Raw genomic sequence first — 22,778 nt, 5'->3', positions numbered from 1 at the left:
AAAAGGGATAACAATGTAAGCAGATATAAAAACAAGACAACACCCGGTTAACTGTTTAACTGACTGTTGTTATTTAATTGCTCAAAATATTCACTTTCCACATCAATGATGAATTTATAAATGACTATTTTGTTGTAAATCCATTGAATTAAAATAAAAGTAATAGATTTTGCCGGTAGTTCAAAGTCATAATTGAACAATACCAATAGTATGGTGCCGTAAATGTTTTTGATTCCAAATATTTTTGTGTCAGGTGAATTCGTTGATAGTTCTGCTTCATCTTTCTAGAACATTGTTATCATTAAAAACGTTCACCGATTAATCGGCAGCCATAGTACCCACTTACCCCGTATTTTCACTTGCCCCGGGGTACCTTATTGTTTAGGAAGTTTGGGTGAAACCAATCGCCAGTGGCCGTTTCTTGGACTTCACCAGCGTTGTTGGTACCTTTCCCGAGCCTTAAAAAATGAGAAAAACACATTCAAAAGCACAAAATTGCACGTCAGGGGGTACAGCCCTGCCGTCCTTCTTAGTCACACTTGGTCGACAACTAAGAAGCTTTGCCCAAATCCAAAAATTTCTATTAGTCTCTTTAGGCTATATGTGTGCATGTGACCGTGTATGTGTGTACAAAAAATAGTGTGCCGTACGGCCGAACACCTTACAGTCTCTTTAAAATGCTCCCACTGGTGCGGATTCGCACTGCTGCCGCCCTCATGGGTCTCAATGATGCACTGTTGGTTACTATCAACCCCCCAAAGCCAACATTTTGCGCTCCCGCAGGTGCGGATTCGCACTGCTGCCGCCCTCATGGGTCTCAATGATGCACTGTTGGTTCCTATCAACTCCCCTCCAAGCCCACATTTTACGCTCTCGCAGGGTCGGATCCGCACTGCTGCCGCCCACATGGGTCTCAATGATGCACTGTTGGTTACTATCAACCCCCCAAAGCCAACATTTTGCGCTCCCGCAGGTGCGAATTCGCACTGCTGCCGCCCTCATGGGTCTCAATGATGCACTGTTGGTTACTATCAACCCACCCAAAGCCAACATTTTGCGCACTCGCAGGTGCGGATTCGCTATATCAGCACCCAGACTGATCCCAGTTTCGTATTGGAAGTATTGATTTGTTCCCCTAAAATCCCATTTTCACACCGCATGAAAAAATAGTTTATTTTGGGATACTTGGGTCAATAGGGGGATAGATTCCACTATTTCCATAAATTCATATCTATTTGGGAACAATTATAAAGCCACCTCACTTCATCCCATATAAAATTGATGGCTTTAAAAATATTTCCAACTAGAATGTGCCTAGGTATTCCAGTAAGCATGCATACAAATAACAATCAATTATTGAAAATTTAAGTCATTTTAGGCTGTGAGGCAAAATATTTGCTGAATCTAATTGCTAGAAATCGATAATTTGATCCTCAAACATGACCATTTTGTTTGTAAATCAGCGTTGGTGTTATAATTATTTCCGGGGGTGTACAGTACATACATAATAAATAAGGATGACTCAAACGCGGAACGTGCTAAGAGATGAATACATGTATGATATAACCATCACATAAAGTTAATTAGAGAAAAACAAACGAACAAATAAAAAACAAACAAATAATCAGTGCGTTATGTGTAATGTTCGAAAAAAGAAAAACATGGGAAGTTGTGTTATTAGTCAAAAGAAAACAACACAGAAGCCCTTAACAAGTGATTCCGAGAAAATCTGGTTCTTTAAAAGCCTATGGATTTTAATCTGTCTAGAAAAAAGGAAGACCACTCAGCCTTCAATCTACATTAGAACAAATTTCGTAACTTTTGTCTTTAATGCCTCATTGCAAGATTTGTTCGTCAGACTTCAACCCAACTATTTAACTGCTACGGATCCATATCCCCATATTTAAGAACAAACAAACATTCATGAAGTAATAATCCACTCCAAACACGGGATTTTAATAAACAAACAAGCTCATAACAAGTGTATTGAACTGAGCCGAAAAAAAAGGAACCGAACCGTTCCACACCCCACACGCCCCCACGACGGCAATAAAAATAACAATGATTATAATGGGGGCTCATGATTTATTCCCTCTTCACTTATGTATTCGCTCGAGTGCGTAGCCCCGTCCCGTATTGATGCTGCCGGGTGCGGTTTTCCGGAGAAGGAACAAGTCAGAAAAACAACGCTGCTGCCTCTTCGTAGCGCCATCAAGACCGAGTGTGAGGTGTCCGGCGAGGTTTGGCATGATGGCAGATGATTACACATGCCACATCAAGCCCGCAAGGATTCCTTCATAAATGCAATGCATTATTGGCAGTGACAGACAGCGATCGGTTGAAATGTGTGGTTTAACTGAGCCACGATGTCGGCAGTTTTAATGTTATGTCAGACTCAGTTATATAATCAGATATGGTGGACACTACTAACTTCACTACCCAACATTTTCCGCCGTAGCACATATTATGGAGCCCAGATACTAACTGTGAAAACAATTGATTGTTCAAAGCTTGGATGTCCCTGTTGAGCAAATAGGACCAAAATTGAGAAAATATTTTACGAATAATGTGCCAAATGCATATGGAATTGTACACATAAGTAAATGTGCTTAGGCTTGAAATCGCATTATTCGAAAAACAGCTGTGGAAAAACGAAACAACGTAGGGAAAGTAAAGATACGCTTGTTTGCTACGGAACAGAACATACTAAAGTGCCTACAAACATACACACCCAGAAAACTCCTCGCGAGTTGCGAACATGAAGCACCGTCATCGTTAACGTCATCATTGTGCACATCATCATCATCACTGTCAGAGTCAGAGCCATACGAAGTTGTGTGCTGTTTTTGCTATTCATTGGAATTCATATGCGGCAGTATGGATTTTGGTTTGTAAAGCGAGGGGAGGGACAATTTACAAGCTACGATATAAAAAGTCGTTTGGCCGACAGTCATTCGGCCGAAAGCTATTTGGCCGGATAACACGTTAGACCGAAAGTCATCTAGCCGTATTCCATTTGGCCGGAAAAGTCGTTTGGCCGAGTTGGTCGAAAATATCATTTGGTCGAACGGGTAATATGGCCGAAATTTTTGTTGGACCGCTCGAATCATACGAACGTAAATGTCGTTGCTAAATGGGTCATATGACCAAAATCTTGTTTTGTCGAAGTGAATGTGAAAAGAATGAAGTGATTAATGATGATTGAGAAGTGAGAAGAAATAAATAAGAGATGAGAGGTGGAATGTGAGAAATGCGAAGTGAGAAATAAGGATTGAACAGTGAGAAGTAAGACGTCTCATGTATATATAACTTCATTTTTTTATGTGATCTTTCAATGGAAACTAAACTTTGTAGAACAGAACAGAAACCGAAAGAACAAACTATGACTAAAAGAAGGGAAATATCAACAAGGAAATATTATCAGGTAAAACATAAATAAACATAAACGTGCAAAAGAATGGTTGATTAACACTCATTTGTTGTAATTTCGACCTTATATTCCATCTCACCTTTTGACCCTTCGACCTTTTGACCTTCGACCTTTGGTCATACAACCGGAATTTCTATCTTTTGTTCTTTCGACCTTCTGTTCTTCGTTCTTTTGACTCAGATTTTTTGATACAAACTTTTGTCCCTTCGACCTTTTAACCCTTCGACTTTTTTTTTTTCTTTCGACGTTTTGACCTTTTTTTTCTTGTCCTTCGACCTTTTGTCCTACAACCCCGTCACATTATTTAATCGCCATAGTGTTAAGGGGGAATGAACGGCCGCTAACCGCAAGTCGAGCACATCTGTATATGGGTCTCCATATACAGATGTGCTCGACTTGCGGTTAGCGGCAGTGAAGGTTGGCAACACACCACTACATAAATCCGTATTTTTTTGAATGAGTGTGTGAGATATTGCCCGGTGTTGCACTAACACAACCACAATTTTCCGAAGGACGGAGAGAGACAGACGACACACCGCCTGTGGTGAATCATTCAGATAGCTGTTTTCTTTGCCCAATTTTCCTTGAGCCTTAAACCGAGATACAGAAAAACGTAGTGTGCTGTGCTCGAATCAAGACGTGTTTGACATTTTTTTCGCCTTCAGCTTTTTGTTATACAAAGAAATACTTTGTATACCAGAAAGGCAAAAAGGCACGGAAGCCACAAATCGGTGAACTTCAATCAGCTGCTGACGAATAGATCAAGATTTTCTGTGGAAGTTAACAGAGAGACTTTTTGTATTGTTATAATTTGCTATTCTTTTCCTCTTTATTCCTTATTTTACATTTCAACATTTCCAATCATGCTCCAAATCGTTTGATTTCTTCGAATTCTTTTCCTTTTTCATTTTATATTTTTTCTTCAATGTGTGTTCTCTAAATCGACTAGGAGAGGATCATATCATGAAACACCCACTTTGAACGCGCTTACAACGGCACACTAAAAGCTAACTGGCTGAAATCAGTATAGCGAAAGACATCTAGGATCTGATTTCCCGAAATTAAACGCTTTGTAATCATGTCATCTTCTCGGATATTCCTGATGCGTCCTGTTCAAACCGGAGCTATTATGATAATGGATAATCTGGTGAGCACGTTCCAAATCTTTGCTTTCTTTTTATCATTTCCTTATAAATTTAAAAAATGAAAATTGAAGACTAAATACGTACAGGACATCGTTTGTTACTATCGCCGCGGATATTGTGGGAGTCCCAGGTATCCGATTCACGCTTCAGTTAGAAACGGTGGGTCTTCTCGACCTTCTATTCCCTGAGTAGTTAGTACGAATAAGGGCATCATTGTGAAGTTTTGATGTACCTGTTATGAATAACTTGTACATCCCGTTCCCTACACTTCCTGAAGCAACTTAACTTGCTTCAGGGGTAAATCCTTTTTGTAGTACCAGACTTCGTAACATAAAGGGCACCATTACGGAGCATGACATATGATCAAATTATTCGTAGTACTACTTGACCAACAGTCCCAGCTGGGTGAGGGATAGAGGATGACACACACACACACACATAGTGTTAAACCGAGATACAGACCTTTGTCGACAGTTTATCAATTGCTTTGCGTTACCGTAAGAAATCTAGTTCGAATTATTCTATTTGAAGTTATTTATTTCAGTTGTTACAAATAAAACTAATTCCTGAATTAAGTTACTTAAAAAATGAAAACATCTAGACCTTTTCGAGATTTAATCGAAGCTAATTCGAAATATTCGCATTCGTGCTATAGAAAATAAAGCCTTAAACTCTATCATATTATGAAAAAGGTATCGTCTACTCTGTTGACTTATTCCGGACAAACGCGTGCTTTGCAAGAAGGATCAATTTACACAAATTTACACAATCTTCATGTTTCGAGCAGACGCTTGCTTTAAAAAGGAGTCATCTCAGGTTTGGCTTATTCCAGGCAAACGTATAGCCAAGTTTTGTTACAGATGTAATCAAAGCACACGTGTTCCTCAAGAGAGAGGAGATATTTATTCTTTCCTCATTCAGGTAGAAACGTGTACCACAACAGCATCAATAAAAGATAGCTGAAAATATGTTTTCAAAAAATATAGCTTGATTATTCTCCATTTTAATTACCCCAAATCAAAATCAAATTAGGCTAAGAAACGGTTTTGGCTGACTATAGCGTCAGTTCACGGCAAATCATTTTAAATTTTGGTCCACTATGATTTAACTCCAAGTATTTGGATGCAAGAAGCATTTACAGAAAGCAGCCTGTGTCCAAGCCATCCCTCCCCAGTAACATGGAACTGCAAGTCACTAGGCTTCGCAGGTTGTGACAGGATAATCTACGATGAATTCGTAGTCGAAGTGCTGCAGGAAATATGCTGGACAGGACAGAAAGTGTGGAAAAGCGGGCATCGAGCGGCTACCTTTTACCAAAGCTGTGGCACCACCAACGAGCTGAGAATCGGCTTCATAGTTTTGGGCAAGATCCGCCAACGCGTGATTGGGTGGCAGCCAATCAACACAAGGATGTGCAAGCTGAGGATAAAAGGCCGTTTATTCAACTACAGCATCACCAAAGTGCACTGTGCACACGAAAGGAGACCCGACGACGAGAAAGAAGCGTTCTATGCACAGCTGGAGCAGACATACGATGGATGCCCACTGGGGGACATGAACGCTGAGGTAGGAAGGGAGGAAATGTATAGACTGGCCATCGGGCCGGATAGTCTGCATACCGTATCGAACTACAACGGGCAACGATGTATAAACTTTGCAGCCTCCAGCGGAATGAAAGTCCGAATAACTTTCTTCCCCCGCAAGAATATCCACAAGGCCACATGGAAATCACCTAATCAAGTAACGGAAAACCAAATCGACCACGTTCTAATCGGCGGTAAATTCTTCTCTGACATCATGAACGTACGCACTTACTTATATTGAATCCGATCACTACCTTGTTGCAGTATGTCTGCGCTCAAAACTATCGACGGTGAACAACAAGCGTCGGAGTCGTTCGCTGCGGCTAAACATTGAACGGCTACAAGACGGTAGACTAGCCCAAGACTAGGCACAGCAGTTGGAAGTGGCACTCCCAACGGAAGAGCAGCTAGGCGCAGCGTCTCTTGAAGATGGCTGGAAAGATATTCGATCCGCCATTGGAAGCACCGCAACCACTGCACTAGGCACGGTGCCCCCGGATCAAAGAAACGACTGGTATGACGGCGAATGTGAGCAGTTAGTGGAGGAGAAGAATGCAGCATGGGTGAGATTGCTGCAACACCGCACGAGGGCGCACGATGCACGATACAAACGAGCGCAGAACAGACAAAACTTGATTTTCCGGAGGAAAAATCCCCAGCAGGAAGATCAAGACCGTGAAGAGACGGAGGAACTGTACCGCGCTAATAACGCACGAAAATTCTATGAGAAGTTAAACCGTTCACTTAAGGGCCACGCGCCACAGCCCGATATGTGTAATGATATAAACGGAAACCTACTTACGAACGAGCGTGAGGTGATCCAAAGGTGGCGGCACTACGAAGAGCACCTGAATGGCACCCGGTATGGTGATGAACCTGGGAGCACACGCGCAGGACATACGACTTCCGGCTCCGAATCTCCAGGAAATCCAGGAGGAGAAAACAACAAAACGAAAAACAACAAAGCCCCTGGAGTTAACCAACTACCAGGAAAGCTGTTGAAACACGGTGGTAAGGCACTGGTTAGAGCGCTGCACTGGGTAATTACCAAGGTTTGGGATGATGAGGTTCTGCTGCAAGAGTGGATGGAAGGTGCCGTGTGTCCCATCTACAAAAAGGGCGATAAGCTGGATTGTAGCAACTACCGCACAATCACATCCGGCACAATCACAATCCGGCTTTAGCTACCTTCTGGATACTGGTTTCACCGTAGAGCTGGGCGAGCTCGTGGTTTATTCTTCGTCGCAATACACCATCTTCTTGCACGCCGCCAAAGATGGTCCTAAGCACCCGTCTCTTGAATACTCCGAGTACTTGCAAGTCCTCCTGAAGGTTTGTCCATGTTTCATGTCCGTAGAGGACTACCGCTCTTACCAGCGTTTTGTACATGACACATTTGGTCCGGTGGTGAATATTTTTTGACCGTAGTTTCTTCTGGAGCCTGGACAGATGATGCGCCTTCGTATTTCACGACTAACATTGTTATCAACCGTTAGCAAGGATCCAAGGTAGACGAATTCCTCGACCACCTCGAAGGTATCCCCGTTTATCGTAACAAGGCCGCCTACAAGGTACACTCCCAAATTGTATGCAGCCGAATAACAATAATTGCAAGAGAGTTCGTGGGGCAGTATCAGGTGGGATTTATGGGTGAACGCTCTACCACAGACCAGGTGTTCGCCGTACGTCAGGTATTGCAGAAATGCCGCGAATACAACGTGCCCGCACATCATCTATTTATTAACTTTAAAGCCGCATATGATACAATCGATCGGGACCAGCTATGGCAGCTAATGCACGAAAACGGATTTCTGGATAAACTGTAACGGTTGATCAAGGCGACGTTAGATCGGGTGATGTGCGTAGTTCGAGTTTCAGGGGCATTCTCGATTCCTTTCGAAACGCGCAGAGGGTTACGGCAAGGTGATGGTCTTTCGTGTCTGCTATTCAACATCGCTGTGGAGGGAGTAATACGAAAAGCAGGGATTGACACGAGTGGTACGATTTTCACGAAGTCCGTCCAGTTATTTGGCTTCGCCGATGACATAGATATTATGGCACGTAGCTTTGAGAAGATGGAGGAAGCCTACATCAGACATAAAAAGCGAAGGTAAACGGATTGGACTAGTGATCAACACGTCGAGAACGAAGTATATGATAGGAAGAGGCTTAAGAGAGAACAACGTAAGCCACCCACCACGAGTTTGTATTGCTGGTGACGAAATCGAGGTGGTTGAAGAATTCGTGTACTTGGGCTCACTGGTGACCTACGATAACAATACCAGCAGAGAAATTCGGAGACGCATCATGGCAGCAAATCGTACGTACTTTGGACTCCGCAAAACGTTCCGATCGAATAGAGTTCGCCAGGTAGTTCTCTACGAACACAATACCTGGACGATGCTCGTGGAGGACCAACGCGCATTGGGAGTTTTCGAAAGGAAAGTGCGTACCATCCATGGTGTGGGTGCAGATTACGAACGGTACGTGGAGAAGGCGAATGAAACACGAGTTGCATCAGCTGTTGGGAGAACCATCCATAGTTCACACCGCGAAAATCGGAAGACTGCGTTGGACAGAAATCCGGTGAAAATGGTTCTCGGGAACAAGAAGGCGAGGTGCACAACGAGCAAGGTTAATCGATCAAGTGGGGTGAGAATGTTTCAACTGAACCCTTTGCCACCCCCGTTGACGGTATCCACCTTTTTAATATTTTTGTACAGTTTTTATAATCGATGATCATAGTTTGAAACTAGCTTTATCAATTAGATACAAAATCATGCCATTATTGTTTCAAAAAGATCAATTTACCCTCAGATAATAATACTTCTTAACTAAATTGGGTAAACCATGAATCAGATGGTGGTCGTGAACAGAGGACAAAAATCAACGAGTACATAAATTTGATTGAATATTGTGGAGTAGTATGTTAGTTTGGTTCAGATATAAAATAGAAAGAATACTTTTACACAAATAAAAACTGCATAATAGTTGCATACAGAATTACCATGCAACGAAATGATAGACAAGTGAATTTTGGTGCTTAAACGACGGTGTCGTCTCCTATTTATGAAGCTGTTCGATCCACATCGCACATCGAACTAGCTTCCCATCAGATAGATTATCGTGCAAAGCCAAGCGTCAGAAACCATCAGCATTTTGTTACAGTTTATCGTCATAAATAATGTAAAATTTATGTGCCCTGTCCTTTTCACGAACACTTTACGAGCTTCAAGATATGCATGAAACCTACTCTATCTGCCAGTTAGTCGAACATATGAACAAAAAAAAAAACTGGCGGGTACTGGGCGAGCTCTAGTACAGGTGAAAGTTCATTCATATGATAAGCATCGGGTTGTTATGGATTCTCGTTCCTCGTAAGCACCAGCGGAAATAGGGCTTCGAGTGCGAAAAAAGTATGTCCAATGGCAACCCGTATCAAAGCAACAATGCATACAGCTGGCTTCGAGTTTTTTATGGGGTTCATTGGAAACGGAGAAAAAACTCTTCTAGCAAGGTGGTAATGATAAACCGCTCAAGCTGTGCACACTCGTGGCTACGCTTTGCGTGTTTCCATTTTTAATTTTTAAAGACTGTGTGCGTGGTTTTCCAGGTGGGTTCAAATCGGCCATTTGTTTGCTAATCGGTTCTTTTTATACGAATGTGTAAAAAAGGATAGATGTTCTTCAACATTTTAAAAAAGCTGTTTTTTTCTGCATGGGACTTTCAAAGTCAAAATAACAAATGAATGTCAGCCTGAATCTTTATCCAAATTGAACTTAACAACAAAACTTTCGAAGTACTTCATACAAAACCAAACCACAAAAACCATGACAACTCATTTTCAACCACACAGGAAATTGAGGTTGCCACGTGGTCAACTCCGGAAGCAAATTTCGCACATCAAAGCATATATAGTTCAAACGACACAGAGCTAAAATATAAATACCAGTTCAGTTAAAAATCTAATTAAAAATTGTGCGGTTATATAACCCTCCGGGTTCGAACGGGCTGCAATAGTGGAACATAATACCGGCAAAAACTTGCAAGCAAAAAAAAAACGAAACTACCATCATTATTATCTCTCGGTTTTCTGGTTACGTTTGTCCTATTATTGGATCGTACCCTCTAGGTGCCATCGTCCGGTGTCCGCCGCCCAAGGATTGTCTCCCGCCATGGTAACACTGACTGCGAGCAGAAGCACAACCGACGAACCAGTCAGTGGTGGAGCTGATGCAGAAAAGCCAAGGAAATGGAGGAAAGCGATTTAGCCACCGGCAATCATTTTCATCTCCCTCTGTCAACCGGAAAAGTTTAATATTTAAACACAGAGTGGCAGCCGCACTGGGTTGTCCATTTAGTGTTTCCTGCCCTCCTGGAGAACCTGGAGAACTTCGGGGGAGGGATGCCTTTCTCAGAAGGTGTGTGTGTCTGGGAGTTGGCACTGATTTTGACTTTTGAGACGCTCCAACCTCAACTCAAGCTCAGTGGAAGTGGATATTTGAGGTGGGTTGAAGAGTGCCAAAGTGCCTGTGGCTGTGTTTTGCAGTTTTCTAGACAGACAAACATACACGAGCAGCCCGTTCGGTTCGGAGTGTGACATGAGTAAACGCTGGCTGGCTGGCCTCTATGTATCTCTACTAATGGATGAAGTTGATATCTTCGAATTTAATGCAAATAGTTTTTGTGAGGAGGATTTGCCGAGGCAATATAATTTCCGTTTAGTTTCGAAATAACATCATAACATAGGTTGATTTTGAATATGAAACGTTTATCCTTTGCAATTGAATGTCAGTTTCAAAACAGTAAACCCTGCAACAGATGTTTTCTTCATTAGGGGGGTCCCGTAGCGTAGTTGGCTACACGTTCGCCTTATAAGCGGATGGTCATGGGTTCGATTCCCAGCCCCTTCACCAAAATCCTCGTCAGTCGCCGGATCCGCAGCCCATACGGTGGCGTTTGGGGTACGCGCTTTACCGTCACGGCTGCCTGATGACGACTGACAACTTGTTCTTCTCGGAAGCATTCCTCCAACGTTACCCGGATAAATGGCAACCGAACAATGCAACGATCATTGAATACACGACATGGACAAACGGACAAAATGGACTGACGATGAGATGGATTGGCAACGACAACAATAATGCTAATGGAAATCTAAAAATAGATTCTGTGTGGATTCTGTACAGCAGAATACCACAGTAGATCTTGGCACAGTAGCGGTTAAGAAATACAGAGTGCCTACCAAATAAAGAAAGGAATAAAAAAAAGATGTTTTCTTCACATACAAACCGAACGAAAAACTATCTGCCGAAACTGCAAGGCTATAATTCACAATAAAATCTCTGTATGTGTATATTTTTGGGGCCCTCCTTAGCCGTGCGGTAAGACGCGCAGCTACAAAGCAAGACCATGCTGAGGGTGGCTGGGTTCGATTCCCGGTGCCGGTCTAGGCAATTTTCGGATTGGAAATTGTCTCGACTTCCCTGGGCATAAAAGTATCATCGTGTTAGCCTCATGATATACGAATGCAGAAATGGTAACTTGGCTTAGAAACCTCGCAGTTAATAACTGTGGAAGTGCTTAAGGTGACACGGGAAGCACTAACAATCATCAAATCGTCATCATTTTCATCATTGAATGCTTAACTTTTTTTCTACAACAAATATGATTTTGAAAAAGTATCACCGGCGCGTGCTTACTCGCAATCTACATGCTGATACATTTACAGTTACATCAAACAACTGAAAACCGAAATACGCCGCTTCAAAGTTGCGAGGTGATAATGCTAGAAAGAGACGAAAGATAGGAAAAATAACACGGTGTTTAGTGCCTCCCCGAGTCACCTTAATGAACACTAAGCTGCGAGGCGGCTCTGTCCCAGTGTGGGGATGTAATGCCAATAAGAAGAAGATGTGTATATGGTCTTACATATATAGGGACACGGCAGGTATTTCCGTCCATCGTCGTAGGGGCTAAAACCAACGATAGCAACGTACATTTGCTAGAATTCCACTATAGCAGATTGTTTCCCCTGAGCTTACGATTTGGTACGTATGAGTTTTACAAAAAAGCGTCTCTTTTATTGGTTTTCGAGACTATGACGAACAGACGAAAATACCTGCCGTCTCCCTATTATACACCTTTTGAATCATATACATATTTAACGCTTTCCACACCTTAGCGGTAAATTGTGCGGCTACAAAGCGGAACTTGCTGGAAATGACTGAATTCCTAACGACTCATATATATTATCTTACCTTTCAACAGTATTTGGCATCTTTCTGAACATTAAACATCTGAAATTAGCAAAACAAAAATATATATATCAGACATAATAAAATTAGTCATCTGCTGAGCGAAGCATTATAATATTGTTGCAATAATTCTTTGAAATAATCATTTGTCGAACAAGTTGCAAAACATTATTTTTGGCAGTTGAGCGCCCCATTAGTACTGTCTGCAGGGTAGATAACCCATTGAAGATTTACCACAGTGATGAGTACGGTGATCTCATGGTATTGTGTCTTCAAGGAGTTGATGGGAAGTCCCTCGTAGAGAAGCGGGTAAGCCTAGCCCCTTAAGCATTTTGTGTATTTAAACAAAATGGGAAGCTCAAAATTTATATAATCTGCATAAACAACCATAGCATAGCAGCATAGCATATTTACGGTGTACTTCGTAGATTGAACACTAGTAATACTCATGTTTTTCTTTTGAAATCCCTATCTAGATTGCAATCAGGAATCAAGGTGGGTGTGATCTTTGATTTCAATCTAGGACAAAAATAACAAAAGCATGGGGATTACTACTCCTGGCCTTGCCCATCTTCACCGTAACTTGGGAGGGGAAGGAAGTGTTTAAGTAGTATTTATTTAATGAAAGGCCCTCGACTCAGCGACAACCTCATAAGTACCACAGAGTTGGATATTGGAGAAGGTATTCGTTGGGTCAGGATCTGTCTGTAGCTGAGAATGTGACCATGGTAGATCTTAAACTGTAACACACCACGCAAATATGTCTAGCCATCGAGACGAGCCAGCCTCGGGTTGAAAGTCTCGATAATAAAGACAAAAAAAAAGTCTACCCAGCGTAGGGACGTTTCGATACTTCCGATATATCGGAATATCGATATTTTCGCTTTCGATATCGATATATTGAATCAGAACAAAGCAACACAAAAACAACAATTGCGTTGTATTTTTATGTAAGAAAATACTGCAAAATGGATCTGAAATGCCGTATGTTCAACTGTTAAGATGTTTTTTCTTGGTAGCGGTGCTCTTGGTGCTCCAATGATAAATAAGATAAATAAATTCTACAAATTAGGAAGAGATTTGGGGAAAAGAAAATTTAGAAGTATTGGAAAACATATGAAAATTTCCTTCCGGAATTCAAAAAATGCCCCGTAGGAGTTTTAGAGAATTTGTAATGAATAATTTAAATTTTCTCTGATTGAAATTTTTGCGTAAATTTTAAATAATTCCCGTGAAAATCGAAGAGAATTTCCTGCCGAAAGTCAAGGGAATTTCTCCTGAAAATTTAAGAGAATTTCTTTTTTAGTTAAGAATATTTCAATGGATTTTCTCCTAAAAATTCTGAATTTCCTTTGAAATTAAAATTAAAAAAAACTTCCGCGGTAATTTTGAAGATAGATTTTTTTGTTGTTAAGATTCAGAATATCACGAGGAGAAATACAGAAAAAAAAAGTCTGTGGAATTGCAGCAAATCTTTCGAATCTTCAGTTATTTTTTTTTCGAGCGAACGGAAAATAGTGTGGTCAATATCATGCCGAAAACGCTGCCACTGCCGACGAAGGCCGCCGCCGATGATTGTTGAACTTGCACACTCTACAAGCAGATTGGATTAAATAATAGAAAAAGTCATTATTGTAAATGTGTATAATTCGATAGTAATTGAATTACTACAACAATGATTGACAATTTGATTTTCCGATATATCGATATTTTCATTCCAATGTATCGGTGGTATCGATACTTTGATTCGATTATCGTATCGAATTAAATATCGATATTTTGAAGTATCGGAACGTCAAAAACCCAGCGCTACGGGGGTTGTGTAATCTGCATACACAATCTTTCATTAAGTCATTGTCTTTCAATGTTGTGGGTTACAAATATTAAAGTTTGATAATTGTAGCATAGAGATGAAAAAACAGGTGGAAAATGGTAAGCCAGTCACAAAATGGAAAAAGCCTGAATATGATTTCTTGCATGAATTTTTCGTTGATAATAGTAAAGAAACGGCAGGTATCCCCCTCTGACTGTTGCAATTTGGTTAACACCTTTAAAAAAACAGGAACAGTGGACCAGTGGCGAATTTTTCACGAAAAGTTTCCTCTGACCGGAGACGAGCTAGCCTAGGGCTGAAAGTCTCCTTAATAAAGATAATAATAAAAAAAACTGTCCATATCAGGATAATAGTTCCATGCAATTGTTTTGGATTGGAATGTTGAGGTTCAATTATATCAACTAATTTGTAAATGTAAATATAATAGATATTTTAGTTACAAGATAAAGATTGTCGCTTCGGTTCCCTTTGTTTTGCTGTCCGAAACATATTGGGTACCGAACTGTCAAATCGTGTGTATTTTTCCTTCATTGACATTTAGGCTTTGGTCCGATTCGCGAATTAAAATTAAATTAAACTTAAAAATGACAGTTCAATAATTTCCAAATAACCCTGCCCGCAGAGCAAGATTACTTTTGACAGATATTGAATCATTTTTGATAGATGTTTTGTTGGTCTTGCTGGGTAGCACCAGCCATTCTTATGAGCGGGGGATTTCATAATTTCTAAACTGTCAATTTTAAGTTTAATTTGATTTTAATTCGCGAATCGGACCAAAGCCTTAGCACCCTCTTGTCCCCAGCAAAAGATGTTCTAAACAGCGACGACAGCGACAATCTTTATCTTGTTACTAACATATCTTTTGTTAATGTGTATTTAAAAGGACCACACAAAGGGGGCCTATTTTAGTAGTAAAAATAGATTTTTGGGCCGGTTTTATGTTCGAAACATGTTGCTGATACCCGCTACTTGTCATTTGACGCTTAAGGACCACAATTTGTCGTGAGGCTCACTCTAGGGAAGTGTCTGGAGTGAATTTCTGTCGTTTAGCGTTTGTTGTAGTGCGCCAGACGAGAGGGAATCGTCGGCTGCCGCATAATACGCTGCCTCTTCGCTGTTTGTTGTTTAGTTCCGGTCGTTCTGCAGAACGGGCGCGAAAACCGGACCGTGGTTTGCCAGTATCCGATTGCAAATGAGTCCGAGACCTTCGGCGGCCGGTGCCGTTGTTCTCCGCCTTCCGTCCGTTCGATGCCAGTACTCCCGTGCAAAATCAGGTTCAAGGCATTTTCTCCAAAGTGCAAATCATCATTTCAGTTCGTGACAGCGGCGCCTTTTTCTTCTTCTTCTTATTGGCATTACATCCCCACACTGGGACAGAGCCGCCTCGCAGCTTAGTGTTCATTAAGCACTTCCACAGTTATTAACTGCGAGGTTTCTAAGCCAAGTTACCATTTTTGCTTTTGTATATCATGAGGCTAACACGATGATACTTTTATGCCCAGGAAAGTCGAGACAATTTCCAATCCGAAAACTGCCTAGACCGGCACCGGGAATCGAACACAGCCACCCTCAGCATGGTCTTGCTTTGTAGCCGCGCGTCTTACCGCACGGCTAAGGAGGGCTAAGGAGGACAGCGGCGCCTACGGACGTGCTTTTTGCTCATCACGACAAGGCGAGAAGATATCGCGACCAGCTTTACCTGATCCATCTGGAGCACGGCTGCACCACCTGGAAGGACCTGAAGCTGGTTGGCGTTATAAATTACACCGTCGTTGACTGGGAGCGATATCGGCCAGTGCAATGCGACGTCACGCAGTGTACCAACTGCTTCAATTTCGTCCACGGCACCGTGAACTGCCGAATGAAGCCGGGCTGCATCAAGTGTGGCGAACCCCATCTGACTGACGAGTGCGACAAGATGGAGGTGGCCGATCCCAAATGCGCTAACTGTGGCGACGAATCTCCGGCCACCACAAAGGGCTGCCCTAAGCAGGCCGAGTTCCTGGAAATCCGGAAGAAGGCTTCCAACAGAACCCTACCGAAGAAGAACCGTGTTCCTGTAATCAACGAGGTGAACTATCCGGCCATCGCGGCTCCCCGTCGAGCGATTCGGTTCAAGATCCAGCACCACCAGCTCCATCCTCCAGCGATTACGCCGGCAGCAAGATGAGCATCCTCTACTCCCGGAGCATTCCGCTCCGCTCTACACCCCGGAGCAGCTGGCTCCAATATTCAGCCAACTTGCGGCTCGGCTTCGAAGCTGCAAATCCCGGTTCGACCAGATGTACACTCTGGGCCTTTTCGTCATTGGAAATGGCTTCTAGATTGGGTCTGGCAACTGGGACGCTTGCTCGCTCAAGAGCAAAATCGTAGAGCTCAGTGATTTCCTTGAGGAGAAGGAGATTGACGCGGCTTTTATCACCGAAACCCACCTTAAGCCCGAGGTAAGTGCAACAATTCCGGGTTTTAGGCAGGTGAGGTTCGATCGAACAAGCTCCAGAGGGGGAGGATTGGCTATTAGTTAGGTTATCAAATTTATAAATTACTTTTGAATTCCAACCATTCGTTGCTATTGAAATAAAATCAAAGATGAAAGACTTGAAATATTAAAAATAATGTAACGAACAAAAATCGAAAATAAAAGAATTTAAGTCAAAGTCACGTCCAAAATGCAAATCTTAATCGTTTGGCGTCGGTACCATCGCAAACGCTCGTCGGAGGGAAACGTTGCGAAAATTTATTTGGGTGGATTATCAGGGTGGCCAGTGAGTCGGGAAATCGGGAAATGTGGGAATTTAAAGTCCATGCGGGAAATGCGGAAAAAGTCGGGAATTTCTTAGAATTATACAAAAAATCGGAAAAAAAGTCACCACTCACCAGGTGTTCATTTCATCAAATCATGTATAATTATTCTAGAATACAAACATGAAAAAAACATGTTTTTCCACGTATCGTTTGAAGCTATTTGAGAAACTATCTGGCTTTGTCGAATCTTATATACATAAAAATGGATTTCTGTTTGTCTGACCCTTATAAACTCTGAATCTCTAGATACTATAAGTTCCATAGACGAGCGAAGACACGGTTGAGTAATTTCGATTTTGTGTGTTTTTCCGTTTTTTCACAGTGTACCACGTGAATTTGACGTCATACGCTCTCTTGCTTGGATTGCAATCGTGACGTCATGCTCGTTTGGCTACACTAACTGACGACAGTTCGTTTGGCTACACTTGCCTTCGCCTCAGCTCGTCTATGGAATCTACAGTGTCTATATCGATAACTACTGAGCCGATCGGCGTGAAAATTTGTATGCAGAGGTTTTTGGGGCAGGGGAAGGTTCATAAGATGGTTCGAGATCCCCCTCCCTTTGGAAAGGGGGGCTCCCATACAAATTAAACATAAATTTCTTCATAATTCGAGAACTAATCAGAGAATAAATCAATTTTAGTTTTGTTTTGTCATTTTTCGCCGAAAACAAATCGATGAGAATCCCCACCACCAATTTTAGGCGAAACGAAGATCGTCGGGTCTGCTAGTGTATAATGAAACTGATATTGAAGAAACCAGAATTCTTTAATGTCGAGTCTAGAGCTCTTCTCGGTAGTGATGATGAAAAGCAACATGCCACCTACACTTCGGCAGGTTTCTAAGATAGTGGATATCTCCGAGAGTACAAGAAAATGCTAAATATTATTTCGTAGCAACTTAAGGACTTCTTTCAGGATACTTATCGAAATTAGTCGAGTTTATCCAATTATGTTCAATTCCAGGCACACATCTCAACAATCTCTGGTCATTCGTCGCTAACATTTTAAATTTGTCACATGGTAAAGCTGTAGAAGAAGGGGGGCAATAGGACACTGTACTTTTTAGGGCCTCTTCCCCTACAGGAGTTGTTTTAGATTTATTGATTTTTGATTTTATTTAATGATAATCGTCATCTGACATCTAATGTCTCAATGACTATAAGGGTAAAAATGTTCCGAAAACCTAATTATTATTCAAACATTGATAAAAATACACAAATAATACAACAATAAGAATACACAATAAATGCATCAATATAATAAAAAAAAGACTTAGCAATCTACAGTATATGTGTCAATTGGTACCACGAAAGTGTGCTGCGAAAAGTCGTTGTAGAGCAGCTGGCGAAAGATTGAAATCAAATAGATGGAACACTGCGTTGAAATTAGTCGACATATATCGGACTGGGTCATACTGACCATAACGACTGTTTCTAGCACCGAGCTGAATAAAATCTCTCCTCCTTAGTGGGCGCGTAGAAGCATAAAAAATAATTTTGTTTAGCAATGTTGGAGAGACTACAGCACCATTGAGAATTTTTGCTACGAATATGGCCTGTGCCACACGGCGTCGAACATCTAAAGTATCCAGCCCAAGCAGTTGGCAGCGGTTTTCATAGGGAGTAAAATGTTGGTCATCACGCCAGGGAAGATTGCGCAAAGCAAAGCGCACGAATTTTTTCTGCACAGATTCGATTCTTGAGATCCAGGTGGTTTGATAAGGGCTCCAGACAATGACAGCAAACTCCAGAATTGATCGTACAAGGGCACAGTAGAGTGAGCGCAGGCAATAGGGGTCACGAAACCCATTGGCAATTTTCATCATAAAGCCAAGTTGTCGGTTTGCCCTGGAAATCACTTCATCGTAATGGAAACGAAAAGTTAGTGCGTCGTCAAGTATAACTCCATCTTCGTCTGCTTCGGGCGGACATATGCTATTTAAAGTTTTACCTGGACCAGTCAGTCGGTTGAGCTGGTGTCCTGAATCCGTTGATTGCTACTTCGAGTAGTCAACGAAACTCCTACGTTTCTCCAGTTGTCGCTGATACACCGGACATACTTCACTCCATGCAGCATGGTTTGTTTCGATTCGCAGTTTCCGCTCAGCGTTCATTTTCTTGCAGTTTGCGCATTCCTTTTTAGTTGATTTGCACTCTTGCACTACATGATTCTCACTACATATTGGGCACTTGGGAGATTCTGCCTTACAGTCTTTACTTTTGTGGTTAAATGCACAGCACTTGAAGCATCTAGTCACTTGCAATCCATCAATCACTCGACATCGATCCCACCCGCAGTTCACCCTTTCTTCTTGCATTACTTTTACGAACGTTTCGGCATCCAATTCAATTATTGCGCTCACGTTATTGTACTGCAATTTCGCATTACAATACATTTTGCACAATTTGAAATGTTTAAGGTTTCCAAATGCTTCGTTTTGATCAACTAAAGTTTCTTTTAGCTCTTGTTCATCCAACTCATCACTCATCCCGATTATTCTTATAGATGGTTTCAGGTTTTCTCGCACATTCACATCGTACAGACCACCCATATTTTTTTCTACTTTCTCTTTAAGAATTTTGACACTATTCTCATCATTCAGCGCAATCATTACCTCACCGTCTTTACCACTTGTAACCCGTTTCACATTGAGACATCTGGCATCCACTTTTTTTCGCAATTCTGCTCTGATATCTTCCACTTTTACACCTGCTTTTGGCTTAACAACAACAACCGGATTTGGTTTACGCTTTTCTTCCCTAGACTGCGTTGGTATCTTAGTTCTGTCTGATTTCAAAACTTCAGCAAAACTAGTCTTTGGTGTAACAACAACATCACTTTGTATTTCTAACTCGTCAATTTTTCTTCGCTTTGCAGATGATCTTGTTAGCATACGCCGCGGAACATTATCTTTTTCGTTCTTATTATTATCACCCCGTTCATTAACACGCACTATTTCCTCACGTACAACTTTACGTATAACCTGTTCAAAATTGTTTACCATTTCCGCTATACCGGCGAGATCATTCAGTTTATTCGCAATCTCGTCCAATCGTTTATCACAGTGCCGGTCGTCAAATTCAGCCAGACTCTAACAAGCATCACACACAAACATCGCATTTTTAATCTTTTTCAGAGATTCAATCTCCTCATGGGTCGCATCCGGTAAGCAGTGGACGTGAATAGCCAACTTGCGCGGGCCAAAACATTCAACAGAAGAGCTCTCGTTAACAATAGGCAGAGCGCACTGAGAACACGGCTGGTTGCTGGCTACAGTCGTTTCAGCATCCATCTCTTCTCTATCTATTTCCACGGGCATTGTGTCCGGTCCGGGCCAAAGCAAAGTGCACAGAATAACAGGCTTTTGTCCAGTAGAATTCACTAGATTATAGCACATGACAACACTTAACTTTTACGTGAATTAAAACAGTCGATGATCACTTGTCACATAAACAAAAGTGGGGTTTTAACAACACAGTTTAACACACGTAAAACATTAATTTGTTTGAGCACTTCAAATTAATGAACTGATCACATCGATCACCGCCGCGAGTGAACAGTGTTTGATCGTGAATTAGCATAAGGATGAAGAAGGACTGGTATAAATAAATAACTGCCTCTGATCGCATTTTTTTAACAATCGACAAAAGTAGCCATGGTAGAAATGAAACGTTCAAGTTTAAGATATGCATCAATATAAAAATCTAATAAATTTTCTAAAAATCGCCAAAAATTACAGAAAAGCTTTTTTTGGTTCAAACCTTCCCTACACACTTAGTTTTTATTTCTGCAGCTCGGCAAAAATCCGCACAGCCGTGCGCCAGCAAAATGAAAAACTGATATATTGGCAAAAATTAGGTTTGTTAGCTGATTTTCGGTAAATTATTTGCTGATTTTCAGCGATATTGACAGAAATCTTGGCAAAAAACATGCTTGCTGAGGCACGGCTGTGCGAATCTCGGTAAAAGTTCAACATTTTGCTCAGATCCCGGTAAAAAAATTAAGTGTTAGCGTCAGTCACATTACTTGTTATTTGAGTGCAAATTTATTGCGAAATTTTTCGTTCGAGGAGCACGGTATACTAGCGATAGAATTTTCAAATGTTACTGTTATGCGGTCACTTCACTCAATGTTACAAAACAACTTGCTAGTTTTTTCGGGTTTTCTAGAACAAACTTTCTGATTTCTCTTAGTCAGCTCAAAGAACTAACAATTTGGAGACGATTTCAAAGCTTAGCACAAAATCGTCAAAAATGCAAATGTTACAAACATGGGATCATGGGCAGTGTAGCAATTGTAGAAATAATCAAATCAATAATACATTACTGGTCAAAGTAAAATAAGTATGAGGAATTGATAATAGATTGAGGAAAAAACATAGATTGGTAACAAGCAATGAAGAACATGAAGGTTATTATTATTATGTACTAGCTGTATGTACCCGGCCTTGCTCGGAGTTGCCAGTTTGATTTGAATTTTGTTCACAATCGGAAAATGAATAAACCAATTGGTCAACAGGATAATTGTGTTTTCTTATTGATACTTCATTATTTGAATAAAAGAAGGCAGATTTCATTTGAAAACATTGACTGATTTTGAAAAAGGGATCAAACCGAAAATCGTCTTATTCCGGGCAACCTTCTATTTCTAAAGAAGGAAAAACAGCCACCGATGCCTAATTCCGGGCAAACGTATATTTTTAACGAGGGATCACATTCACCATCCAGAAGGAAACACATTTATCATTGCTTTTCACTGGACAAACCATGATTTCGATGAAGGGTTGAGTTGATCGATCAATACCACTTCCCAACACCTTCCCCTTTTCCATTCTTAACCCACTATCGTCGTCTTTTTAATATGAAGAATTTGTGTTCCAAATTTTTCTGAAATCGGCTAACGGGAGATCAGAAGTTACATTGAAGTGATTGAGAGCTGAACAATCCCAATTCCTCCACAACCTTCCCGTTTTCTAAATATCATCCCTAACCCCTAACTTCGTCTTCTTAAGAAAAAGAACGTGTGTTCCAAATTTCTTTGAAATCGGCCAAGGGTTACAAAAGTTACACTGAGTTGATCGATAACGGAACAATACTCCTCCCCACATACCCTCCCAAAGAGCATTTCTAACACCCCTATCGTCGTCTCCTTAAGATAAAGAATGTGTATTCCAAATTTGGTTGAAATCGGTACAGGGGTTCAGAAGTTACACTGAATTGCCCGTTTTCTGAACAATACCCCTCCCTCCAGACCCCTCCCCCTTTCCCAAATTACTATCCCATATGATCGGCTCCTCATAGTGAATATGTGTACAAAATTTGGTTGAAATTAGTTCTGGGGGTAGGGAGTTACACTTAATTGCTCGTTTCCCAAAGACAACCCCTCCCCCTACCCACCCATTTTCCCAATGAACATCTCACCCCTTTGTTATCTTTTCCTTAGGATAGAGAATGTGTGTGCCAAATTTGGTTCAAATCGGTCCAGGGGTTCATAATTCACTCTTAATTGCCCGTTTGCTGAACAATGCCCCTCCCTATAGACCCCTCCCCCTTTCCCCAATTACCCTCCCATATGATCGTCTCCTCATAGTGAATATGTGAGCCTCTTGAAAGTAGGCTTTTGAGCCTCTTGAAATCAGGCTTCTAAGCCTCTTGAAAGGAGGCTTGTGAGCCTCATCAAAGGAGGCTTCTGAGCCTCTTGAAAGGATCTTGAAAGGAGGCTT

General features: G+C 41.4%; 1 long non-coding RNA gene across 1 annotated transcript in view; it reads right to left on the bottom strand.

Moving 5' to 3' along the window:
- The window catches only part of LOC134215641 (uncharacterized), a 255,767-nt gene that overhangs the window by 106,724 nt on the left and 126,265 nt on the right, over window positions 1–22,778 (bottom strand). Inside the window, exon 2 of the long non-coding RNA XR_009980252.1 lies at window positions 12,419–12,457. This is a non-coding gene — a long non-coding RNA (uncharacterized LOC134215641). The remainder of the gene's footprint in view (window positions 1–12,418; window positions 12,458–22,778) is intronic.

This window comes from Armigeres subalbatus, chromosome 2, assembly GCF_024139115.2.
Source record: "Armigeres subalbatus isolate Guangzhou_Male chromosome 2, GZ_Asu_2, whole genome shotgun sequence".
In the NCBI taxonomy this organism is placed as follows: domain Eukaryota; kingdom Metazoa; phylum Arthropoda; class Insecta; order Diptera; family Culicidae; genus Armigeres; species Armigeres subalbatus.
This window is presented reverse-complemented; position numbering and strand designations above follow the sequence as displayed.